Raw genomic sequence first — 11296 nt, 5'->3', positions numbered from 1 at the left:
GACATTTACATGCGCAATGAACTATGACACTCGATAGATGGCGCCTGTCGAGAACTAACGCTTGAAAGGCAAAGCAGTGCATTCACGTGATCGACATTTGACACATCTCCTTTTAGCAGTCGGCTCAATACATTCAAGTGAAATGAATTTGTGTTAGTGACTGTTAAAAGATGTGTGTCTTTTTATTTGTTTGATTTTAAATATACCATTTTTTAAAATTCATGTTGAAATAATTCCCAATGGAGCCTTCTAACAACAGCATTTAACTATCATGATAATCGAACCACTTTTAGTTGTCAAATCACCTATATGACCAAGACGACAATTTTCTCGGCTAGTTATGGTTCGTTTATCATTATAGTTAAACGGTTTAACTCCCTCATAGAAAAATTTGCGTAATTTTCACACTTCCTGAACTTTAGCGTTTAAGTTTTCATTTATAAGCTTTCACTATTTAATTTTAAGTACAAAATAAAAAGGTTCCGTCCAGCAAAATAATTTTAAATTAAAAATTAATTTCTGTAAAGGCTCTCGTCTACGCCTCATTGCAACGTGAAACTGAAGTTAAAATAAGTTTAAGTGGAGTACATTTAGGGTTCAGTGGCTTCCATTAATTTTATCTAATATTTTTAAGGTTATTAATAGTTTTTCCTGTAGAAAAAAAGATTGTTTTTTCCAAAAAAGTTTATGAAATCAAAATCTCTACTTATTTCATCAGTAAAGATCGAGATTTTGTTCGGTTCAATGCGTTCATCTCCGGAACTACTGGTCTGAATTGAAAAGCGTAGGCTATTCCTCAACTCATTATCCAGATAATTATCACTGACAGAAGACAACTTGAATCAAACCTAATATTTTTGACTTTCATAAATGCTTGTAAAGGCCTAAGGGATCTATCAGACAGAGAGAGACCGGTTCCGCGGTCGAGCGTTCTGCGTTCGAGCTCTACTACTATTTACTACTACTTGACTGACGCGGTCAGAATAGGAGGCATTCTGACCGCGTCAGTGTGAGTATATCTAAGTAACATGACACAAAGAACGCAAAACTGAGCGCTGGAGCGCTTGACCGCATGACCACTCCCTGTCTGATAGATCCCCAAATGAAATAAAATGATCTGTCTTTGACAGTAAATGTTACACGGAACCCTGACGTTCAACTCAACTCAGCCATAACCAGTATTTTTCAAATAAACAGTTGACAAAATTCTATTAATTAAAACGTTTTTAATTAAGATGGTGCTTACGCAATTTCGTTAAGGGATAATCGTTGCGTCCATTTTTGTTTGTGACAATTTTCTAATTAGATTCTGTGTCATATTGTTTTCGTGAGCTTTTGTTGTTAATTGTTGTGTCTGATGCAGGATGTGAGATTGTATGTGATGTACTTATGTGTTTTTATTTATATACTGCTTTTAGCTATTAGTAAGATTCATGGTTGATTGCTTAGATTGGATTGATCGTGGTTTAAATGGGTTATGTTAGATTGTTGAATGACTAAAGTATAAGTTGAAACGTAATAATGTCGGGTGCATTTAAAATAGGAAGGGAGTCAATATTTAGTAGTGGCAACTTTATGAGACGTGTTTTTATTTAACCCCCTATAATGCGTAGATATAAAAGTAGGTAAGTATAATTTTTTATTTTTTTATAACCCAATATTATTTCAGCCAATAATATCCCTCGAACTATTAATAGAACAACGCAACAAAAGTAAAACCAACAGCGATACATTGAAACAAAAAAGCAAAAAAAAACTAAACTATGAGTACAAGCAGAAAGCAATATTAAAAACACAATTCAGTTACTAAAAATGGCTGCCAAAAATATTCAGACGTGTCCAGTGTTAAAAGTTAGTGTATTTCGAACTTACTTACTAGTATAACAAATTGCGTTTTTTTTTCAGTTCGCCAGTTAAATATTAAAATGTAGTGTGACCGCGACATGGGCGAGTGTTGCTTTAACTAGTTTTTGTAAGTGTTCGTAACATGGGACTTGTCGATGAAAAAGTAATTGAACAGAATAGTAATAATTTTTATTTTGAAAAGTTTTAAAAATAAAGGTTTTTTTTTTATTGCGAAGTAGGAGTTTTGTAATTCAGTAATGGTACCTAATCGGCTGCATAAGGTTTGACTGGAAGCTCACTATATCATAAGTGACAAAAGGCTAGACAGAAATACTCAATTTCTGTCTAGCCTTTTACTATCCACAGTTAGGATAAGCTAAAAATTATCTTTTAATAAACTCAGTAGACATCAGAAAAAAAACAATGATATAAACAGTAGAATGTTTTCAAAACTAATATGAAAAACAAAAACTATCCCAAGTAATAGTAATAGGATAAAAACTCTCACGAGCGCTAATGAGGGCACTTCCAATTACTGTAAACAATATTACTCTAGCACTACACTACGCGAGTAAAATGCATTTTTTTTTACTTCACTGTTCGCTGAACTAGTTTTGCCATATGGTTTCTTATATTTTTCTATACCACCGGTTCTCATTATGTCATACACTACTAAAATATACCTACCTATTTACTTATATTTTGTTTCATTGGCACACCTATACACCTATTTTGGGGTCGGCATCCAGTCTGACTAAGTATGACTATTTGATTTCCTCAAACAACTATTCCACACAACCCGATACCTTTTGGTGAGACTGGGGTGATTCTAGGTTATTATAGTTCCACATAACAGCCTTCCATGACATTATTAGAAATACGTGTCTTATAGCGCTATTTCCCAATGTAAAATTGATTTTAGGAATTTAAAATTAAGTATCTCCCATCTTAAGCGCGTTGGAACAGACAAACTCTTCAACTTCATATACATAAGTGGAGATGGTAAATTAATTCAGAATCGGAGCTGCAAAAACTGATCCCGAATTACAAGGATCATCCACTTCATACGTCGGATTCAATATACTCTTAAATTAGCACCAGAAAATGCCAAATCGATTTTAACTGTGCATTTCTTGTATAATAAACCCGATGACCCAGCTAGGAACGGAAATCACACAAACAAAATTAAACTTTGCCACTATGAAATCAAGGTCGAAATTTAATTTGCGGTGTACCACTCAAGTTGCCCTTTTGAATTGGTCCTTGGAATATCTGAATTTGTTACATCGAATTATGTAACGAGTCACCGATTGTGGCGGAGAGAAGTTTAATATAAGCTCTGGTTTCGCAAAAAGGGAGTGTTTTTGGACGGAGGGATGTTAGTCATGGTTATATTTCCTTGAAACTTGTTTTGTGGAGTGATTGGTGTGGTTCATCCGGGAAAAATTGAATTAAGAAATACTTATCAAATCAGGGTCCTACTACATATATCCTTCTGAAGCTAAACATAAACCCTCATTGTAGAAAAATGCAAATAAATAAAGTTTAGTAGCATAGACACGAAACAAATTTGTAAAAAGCCACGTGAAATAAAATAATTGTTGCTTTGTTAACTTCACTGTACCAATTATTATCACCTGAATTTGAAGCAAACAAAAATAATAATTAAAAGCAATAGTCCAGTTACGACCACTGTCAAACAATTTGCAGAACGCGCGAAACCGTTTCGTTTTTTATACTTTTTTATCCAAAAAGTTATTTCGAACGTATTACTAGGTAAATGTGGTGCAAATGTGAACCTTATTACTTTGGCTTAAGGTTCATGGTAGACGCTATTGAGGCTGGATCGACGTGTGATTTGTGGACCGTGAAACACCTTTGATATGTAGCATTTGACATTCCATTTAAAGTTAAAACGTGTTTTTTAGTTTGGAACGAATCTAAACTGGGTTGAGATTGGGAAATATTTTAGTAATGACTGGACTCATTCTGGCATCATTAAATACTTGTAAAATGTATGCATTTTTGCATTTGAGTTTTTAACAATAGAAAAAGTTATCTTTTATTTACATAATCATATTTCGGAGTAATTCAGTGAAATGTGGACATTGCCGACCTGACCTTAGTCAGATCGTTTGACCTTCTTATTCCTAGATTGAATTTCAAATCAAAATAAGATATAAGCCATTTGCCATCAAAATCTAAAGGAACTGAAATTCATATTCATTTATAGTATAAATACTTTTACTGGACACTTGATGTTTCACACTAAAAATATATTCTGAAATCCTTTGACGTTAAGAAGGCTATTAATATCATGTTCAGCTTTTCTGGACAATGCACCTGTCATGCTTTTGTGTATTCATTTATTCATGGGGATCTGTTATCAGATGTACTGTCCATCGTCTTTTGGCTATTTATTAAAATAAAATGCAGCTGAGTTTCAAAATACTTGCGTAGAAAATGTTGTACATATACATTTCACTGGCAACAAATTATCAGGTATCTCGGGGATATACTTTCTATAACCTATCACCTAAGCTATATCTATAGAACTTATATTCGTGACAAATGACAATCATTTTATGCATTTTACTGTAAAAGCAAAACAAACTAACAAATCTTTCACATATTATGTATGATAATAATCAGATGTTTTTATCACCTTAACCTAAAGTGATAGTTGCAAACTACAATTTATGCACATAAAATGTCAACTGATTACAAAGTGTGTCCTCGCCTTTATGTGAAGACTATCAAAACTAATTGGAGTTTTATAATGGCTTTATAATTATAGCCCTGTTATATTCGCGTGATACAGTTTATCTATCATCACTTTCTGAGCTTCTTAACTATGATTAATTTTTGTGTTAACATAGATAATAATAAATGTGTTATAAAATGAAATGAAGTGTTTAAAATGAATTATAATAATGAATTGTTTAATAATGAATTTAGTAATTAGTGTTAAGTTTTTGGAATTACGGTACCTATATAGTACTATGTATACCAAAAATATTGCTAAAAGTAATATTTTTAAAAATGTTAAATTCTGCGATATCAACGAGCTAACTCAAAAAGTTACTAAACATGCCACAACATACACCAACAAAATAAACATAATAAAAACAAACATTAATACCAACATTTCACCAAAAAATCTTCTACCACTCATCAATTTACCTCATCGAACGAGCGAGAAAACAAAAATATAAATTTCCCATTGAATACGCCAATCTTGATTAAGTCGTCCGACATAATGGGAATCATTTTGCACGACAATGGGAATTTCGGTTCACTCAGTAATAAGGAGATGATGATTCATTTCAACATTACGTTTGGACCGGAGTTCATTTTCGTTGTTATTATTCGGTCTGCATAATATATTTTCTGATTGGAGAAATAATGAAATGTCAATTGGTTTTAAATAATACGTTAAGCTACAGATCCATTTAATTCTGCGTCAATGAAGTTAGTTCTTAGGTAAGCATTATGTAACCAATTTCGGACAAGCAATATTTCTCGATATGCAGGAAAAATTCATCCAATAAAAATACTTAACTTCATAGATGCAAAGTTATATAAAGCCTGAATTGTAAGTTTGCCTGTTTTTCTTTTAAAATTCCTCTGTGCACACATAAATGTAAAGTCTAGTACACGTAAAAGCTTTTAATTTATAACCGCTCTATTAATTTCAATTAGGTTGAACCGAATGAAAACCTTCGATTCGTTAATTAATAATTATGCTTTCAATTTTCGCATGGATGTAATATTCATTTAACTAGAATAATATTCGCTTCATAAAATCTAAGCTTGTGGAATTACAGTTTACATTACATTACATACATTTTAGAGTCAATTTTTATAAAGATATATATAAGATAGTTACTGTTTCAGCCCCTTTTATCACCCCACTGCTGGGCACAGGCCTCCTCTCACACGGAGAAGGATATAAGGATATAAAATAGCGATATGTTCAAATGTTGATAAAACATTCATCCAAAAAGTTTAGTTGACAAATCTATGACTCATTTCAATCCTGTATCTGCCACATTTCCGATTGAAACGTCACATCAGTAAACATTTTATTTCTAGCAGTCCTCATAAAACGCTGCAATCTTCGCTATTCCTGATATTTAAGATATAAAACATAAGTAAAATAAAACAGAAGTCTATGTTTTAATGTGAGAGAAATTTTTAATGACGGCTGTTTTTCATGCATTAATAACGGTCAAAGTTACACTTTACCAGCTTAAAGAAAAGCGAAGCAGTTAGGAATACATTTAAGTAAATTCTCAGCGGTCCCGTTTAATATGACGTACATTATAAAACGAATAAAGTCCTTCCACTAACTTTGTATTCAAGGAAACTGTGGGTCGAGTGCAATTTTACTATATTCCCATTTGAAAGGAAACTTTGTCTTTGCCAATGGGAAAACAATCATACATTGCGTATTCGTACTCACGTTCAATCAATGACGAAAAAGTTTGCCTAGCGAATGGGACAAAGTTTAAGGCTTACATTGACAGTTATTACATGCAATGGGAATTTCGTATTTGATTTATTTTTTATTATTTGCATACGTTATCATAATTAAATATATACAAATTTATTCTTTAAATCTTTTAATAAAAATTATATGGGAATGGGAATATATGTTTATGGTCAACTACTGAGCCGGCGGTAAACAACGTATTTTCTCTTTTCACGAGTTTATGCACGCGAACGAGTAATTTCGCAGCGGCCATAAAGTATAAATAATTTATTTAAAGTTAAATTAAATGCTTCGGAACGAATTATGGTTTAATTATGGGTGCTACAGATAATTTATTTGAGATAACCTTCCTGCGAAGTTCCGCGCGGAAATATCGAATGTTGTTGTTTTACTTTTGTCATCCCTCGTTTTAATATTGTATCCTCTTAACAACTTTGAATGTTTTTAGGAAGTCCGAATTTGAGTCTTTGCTTTGTTTAGCAGAATCAAAGAAAAGTATATTAAATATTAAAATTGTAAAGCTGGAGTTTGTTAGTACGAGCGATTATCGGGGACTACTGAACCGGTTTGAAAAATTCTTTGAGTGTTAGATAGCGCATTTAATTGAGAATTACTATAATGCATTACTTTTTAGCCGAGTGTGTTAAGTAGTTCTCACGGGACGCGAGTGAAACCGCTGGCGGAAGGTAGGATCTACTTTTGGCATTGTGAGTGTTATTCAAAAACCATCTTTCAAATAAACAACAATCTCAATAATCCAACACTCTAAGTACCACTACTATCCTTTAATAACCTACTCCATAAACTGAATCTGAGGACTTACCGATTCACAGACGTTCGGTGCTCAACACCCAATTTGCGTGCTAATTAATTGGGGCGCGGACACACTGTGACGCGTGGAGCTATCTGAGTAGTTGCTAGAATATTCGATACTATATAGCGTTGTAACATTGAAATCTTCTAAGTTTTGCTAAATATAATTTAGTTGTAACAGTGCAAATAGTTCAGTTATATTGACGTTAAATTTTAACAGGATGTGGCTAGTTTTTATCAAATTCCAAAAAAGGAGGAGGTTCTCGATCCGATTTTTTAAATGTGTTTTGTTTGTCAGTCGTCATTCATAAAAGATTTTAGGATGCCCTGGTCGTGTTGTCGCAAGAGACTGCTGAGCGTGGGGTCTTGGGTTCAAATCCCAAATCAGGCACACAAAGCAGCTCAAATTCTGGACGTAGGTGGTGATAAATCCTTACACCGAGCATATAAAGCTGTTACTTCTCATATTATAACACTCACATAATCTCCAAACTATTTCACACAATGCACAGAGATTATATGACACAATTCACTTATGTACTTTTCCTCCCACAAGAGCTCACTCATGCAAATATCACTGAAGCAGCGGTTACCCCATAGAATTCACTTAGACAACCCCACACTGCAGACTTTTAGTTGGCCGATAGTTTGTTTGAGTTCATAAATCACTAAGAAGATGAATGGAAGTGATAATGTCCTCCTCCTATCCGATTATCGGCCATGGCGGCTGTTCTCATATATAAGGAGATCAGACAGTCGCGCAGGACATATTATAGTGCACAAGCATTTGCACAGACACAGGTGTATTCACTATTCTTTCACTCTCATAGCGCGATGGGACGGCAATTCGACACCACTGGAGAGAGATCACAAACAAGACCGACATTTACATGCTTTCCGATGCACGAGTGTATCAAATAGAAGTAGATACGTAACAACGATTAGGTATTTAGTCGACATCAGACCGTCTGAATTTGATTAAGATCAATTTTTTTTCCTATGATCGAGGCAACTGTCAGCCGACTAAAAGTTGTCAGTGTACGGACACTCTAAGGGGTTAATACGGCGTATTCACAGATAACCGTAAGGCTTTCGCGGTGGCTTATTGTTCATCTATTGTGCCTTAAGAGGGGAGATAAGGGCTAATAACTGAAGGCTGTATTGTTTGATGTGCATTTGTTATTACATGTTTCAGTGTAGTGGGTTTAGGTTTTAGTGCAAATAAAGTGGTTGAGTGTGTTTTAAGGTTAGTTTTCTTTTTAGTGGAAGTAAAGCGATTGAGTGTGTTTTGAGTTTGGTTTTCTTCGTTAGTGCAGTATATCTATTTATTGGTGTTATGTAACATGTGATGTTTAGTAGACTGAAGTGGAAGGAATGTTAGAAATCTGGTTGTAATGGCGAATGGCTGCGATTTTCTCATAGAATTGTTGTTGTTAAAAACGAGACAGTTATCAAACGAGACAAAAAGGCATAACTAATGTGAACATTTTATATAGATATAAAATTAAGTTATGAAACTCATGTTTTATTTTTACGATACTGTATGTACAAAGAGTCTCAAAAGAAAATCATCATTTTTCAATATAATGTGACAGCGATGAGGAGCAATTTTTTGATGCCCTGTATTAGTTTTAAGTTGTATATATATATAAGTTTATTTTATTTTCAATTAATGTAAATATTTTGTGAATAAATAACTGATAGAAAAAAAAAAAAAAATGTGATCAAATATACTACATCAAATTCATACCAAACATGAGCTCCATAATCAAAATACGTGTTCCTTCCCCCAAAATCTTACGACCCTCAAATTCTTGAATCCACGAAGTGCCTATAGAAATGCGGGATTATCTACGATAGCTACGCAGCTACGCCGTAGCGGTATCTCGTAGCATCGTAGCACTGGCTACGGAAGCGATAATGATATTACTACGGCGGGTTGGAATTTAGCCGTGTATATCGTAATATTAGATTCATATAGGTAAAAGATAGAAGATTTACTTGAATATTAAGATAATAATGAATTGTGTAAAACTGAAGTTTGAAAAAAATGCTAATTTAATTTCATCTATTATCTTGGAAGGATTTAATTGATGAATCAAGATGAAATAATATAGGTAGTTACTTATAGATTATCAACTTCCAGTCTGCAGGGTTGCACCATCCCATCTGAATCGGTTTAGCCGAGTTGCTGAAAAAATAAACAGATGATATTTGAAAAAAAAAATAGTTTAAAAAACACACTTTTAGCACTGAATTTTTTTGATTAGGTAATTGGATTTGTAATGACGTCGCTTAGCCTATCTTATTTATTATTGTCATCAGAACTCTCAGAGCGTGTGAAAAATTTCATCCTTATCGAAGACCGGGAAGTGGGTCAAATTAAGATTCTAAGATTTTCTTACATACATAGTTACAATAGTGACGCTAATATAAGCGTGTTAATAAAGTTAGGTAAGTGAAGTGAATTTTCTGAGCTTTTCCTCATTGTGATCTTCAAGACACGTGCTGATATTAGTAGGTAGAAGCGTATTATCATATTTATTGGGATATATAACTAAGAGCATACACGGGCTTGGAATTATTGATATTTTTGTTTTGTTGTTTTGAACATACAAGATACCGATTTCGTCTCTTTATAAGTGTTTTCTATTTTTAGCTTCAACTTGCTTTATATCATTTACGTGACAAAAAATATGTTTGATATGTCAAAGAGTTATTGTAGGTATTAACAAATTGCAAAATAAATCCTTTAATTTAATATAATGGCTATTCCAATTTACTTCATATTAATTAACAATCAAAAAAAATGTGCTCGCTCTGTTAAAGAATTGAATTGCAAAAACAAATAATTTGATTTAATAAAATAACTATTCCCAATAAATTGAAATAACAACTTTACAATGAAATAAACAAATCAGTAAATAATGAAATAACCTTTGTTTCTCATATACAACAGACATATTTATTTACAAATAAACGCTACAGGCTAACATACAATATCATGTAACACCGAATAATTTGCAACAATTATTTACTCCGCGATTTACACTGAACATCGCTGAACATCGATTACTTGAATACGAGAACTTTTGATTCGAGTTAATTTCAGAGCTATTAAATAAAGCCTCTCTTTTACATACTGATAATTTCATTACATGAACGCGGTACTCAGTAATTATTTTAAAGGGATAAGATGACATGGTTTTGAAGTATGAATCATGTGACTTTTTGCCACGCATCACCTACCTAGGGTTTTCCTAACTATGTTGGGATGGCCTTTCAGTTTAACAGGACGAAGCTAAGTATAGTTTGCGCCATATAACTTTACAATTCTTAAATTAACCATTTGCTTCTAGAAATTTTCGAATAACAACCCACCAATTTAACGTGCATTCTGAAACACGGATGATCTCGTCATGATAGGTTGGTCACTCATCTAAGGACCCAACGCACTCACCTTTCGATCGGCTCCTGTAGCTTTTACTATATTTCAATATCAAAACTTAAACACAGTTCATTCTTCATCAGAGAAGTCTATAACTTTCCATGCCACTAAGCGAGACAAAGACAATCTCTTGGATCTGATTTCGTACTTAATTTGCTAATGTCGATCTTTTAAATATTCCTTACTTTTCCACGTATTGAATTTAATTAAGCAAGCTAAATACAAAGTTTTCAAAAGACAAAAGAGTAACAGCCTTACTTATAAAATAATAAGTTATACTTAAGAGATGTTTAAGAAAAAATCTTACTTATAAACGTGGCTGAAATAAATCATTTTCTTAGCAATGTCTTAAATGAGCTGTCAAATTAAGTAGCCTCACACCCTTGTTTAACCCGCTAATTATCAAAATGGCTGGATTCTTACCAGCTGATTTTTCATTTCCGGTTTATTGACAGCTCAACTTTTTAATTTTATATTTTACGGATGCCATTGTTGCCATTACACAACGTTTTGATGACAAATATTTTTTTAAGCTACCAACATTCCGGTAGTGTTGAGAAATTAGTATGTTTTTATGTCATTATCTGTTCATTACTTAAGACATGCTTAAGCAACGTTTATAGGTCAAAATAATTTAATCACTACTTAAGGCTTTAAGTAGTAATTACTTAAAACAATGCTTAGAAGATGATTTG

This window comes from Helicoverpa armigera, chromosome 3 (assembly GCF_030705265.1).
Source record: "Helicoverpa armigera isolate CAAS_96S chromosome 3, ASM3070526v1, whole genome shotgun sequence".
Lineage (NCBI taxonomy): Eukaryota > Metazoa > Arthropoda > Insecta > Lepidoptera > Noctuidae > Helicoverpa > Helicoverpa armigera.
Note: the sequence above shows the minus strand (reverse complement) of the source record.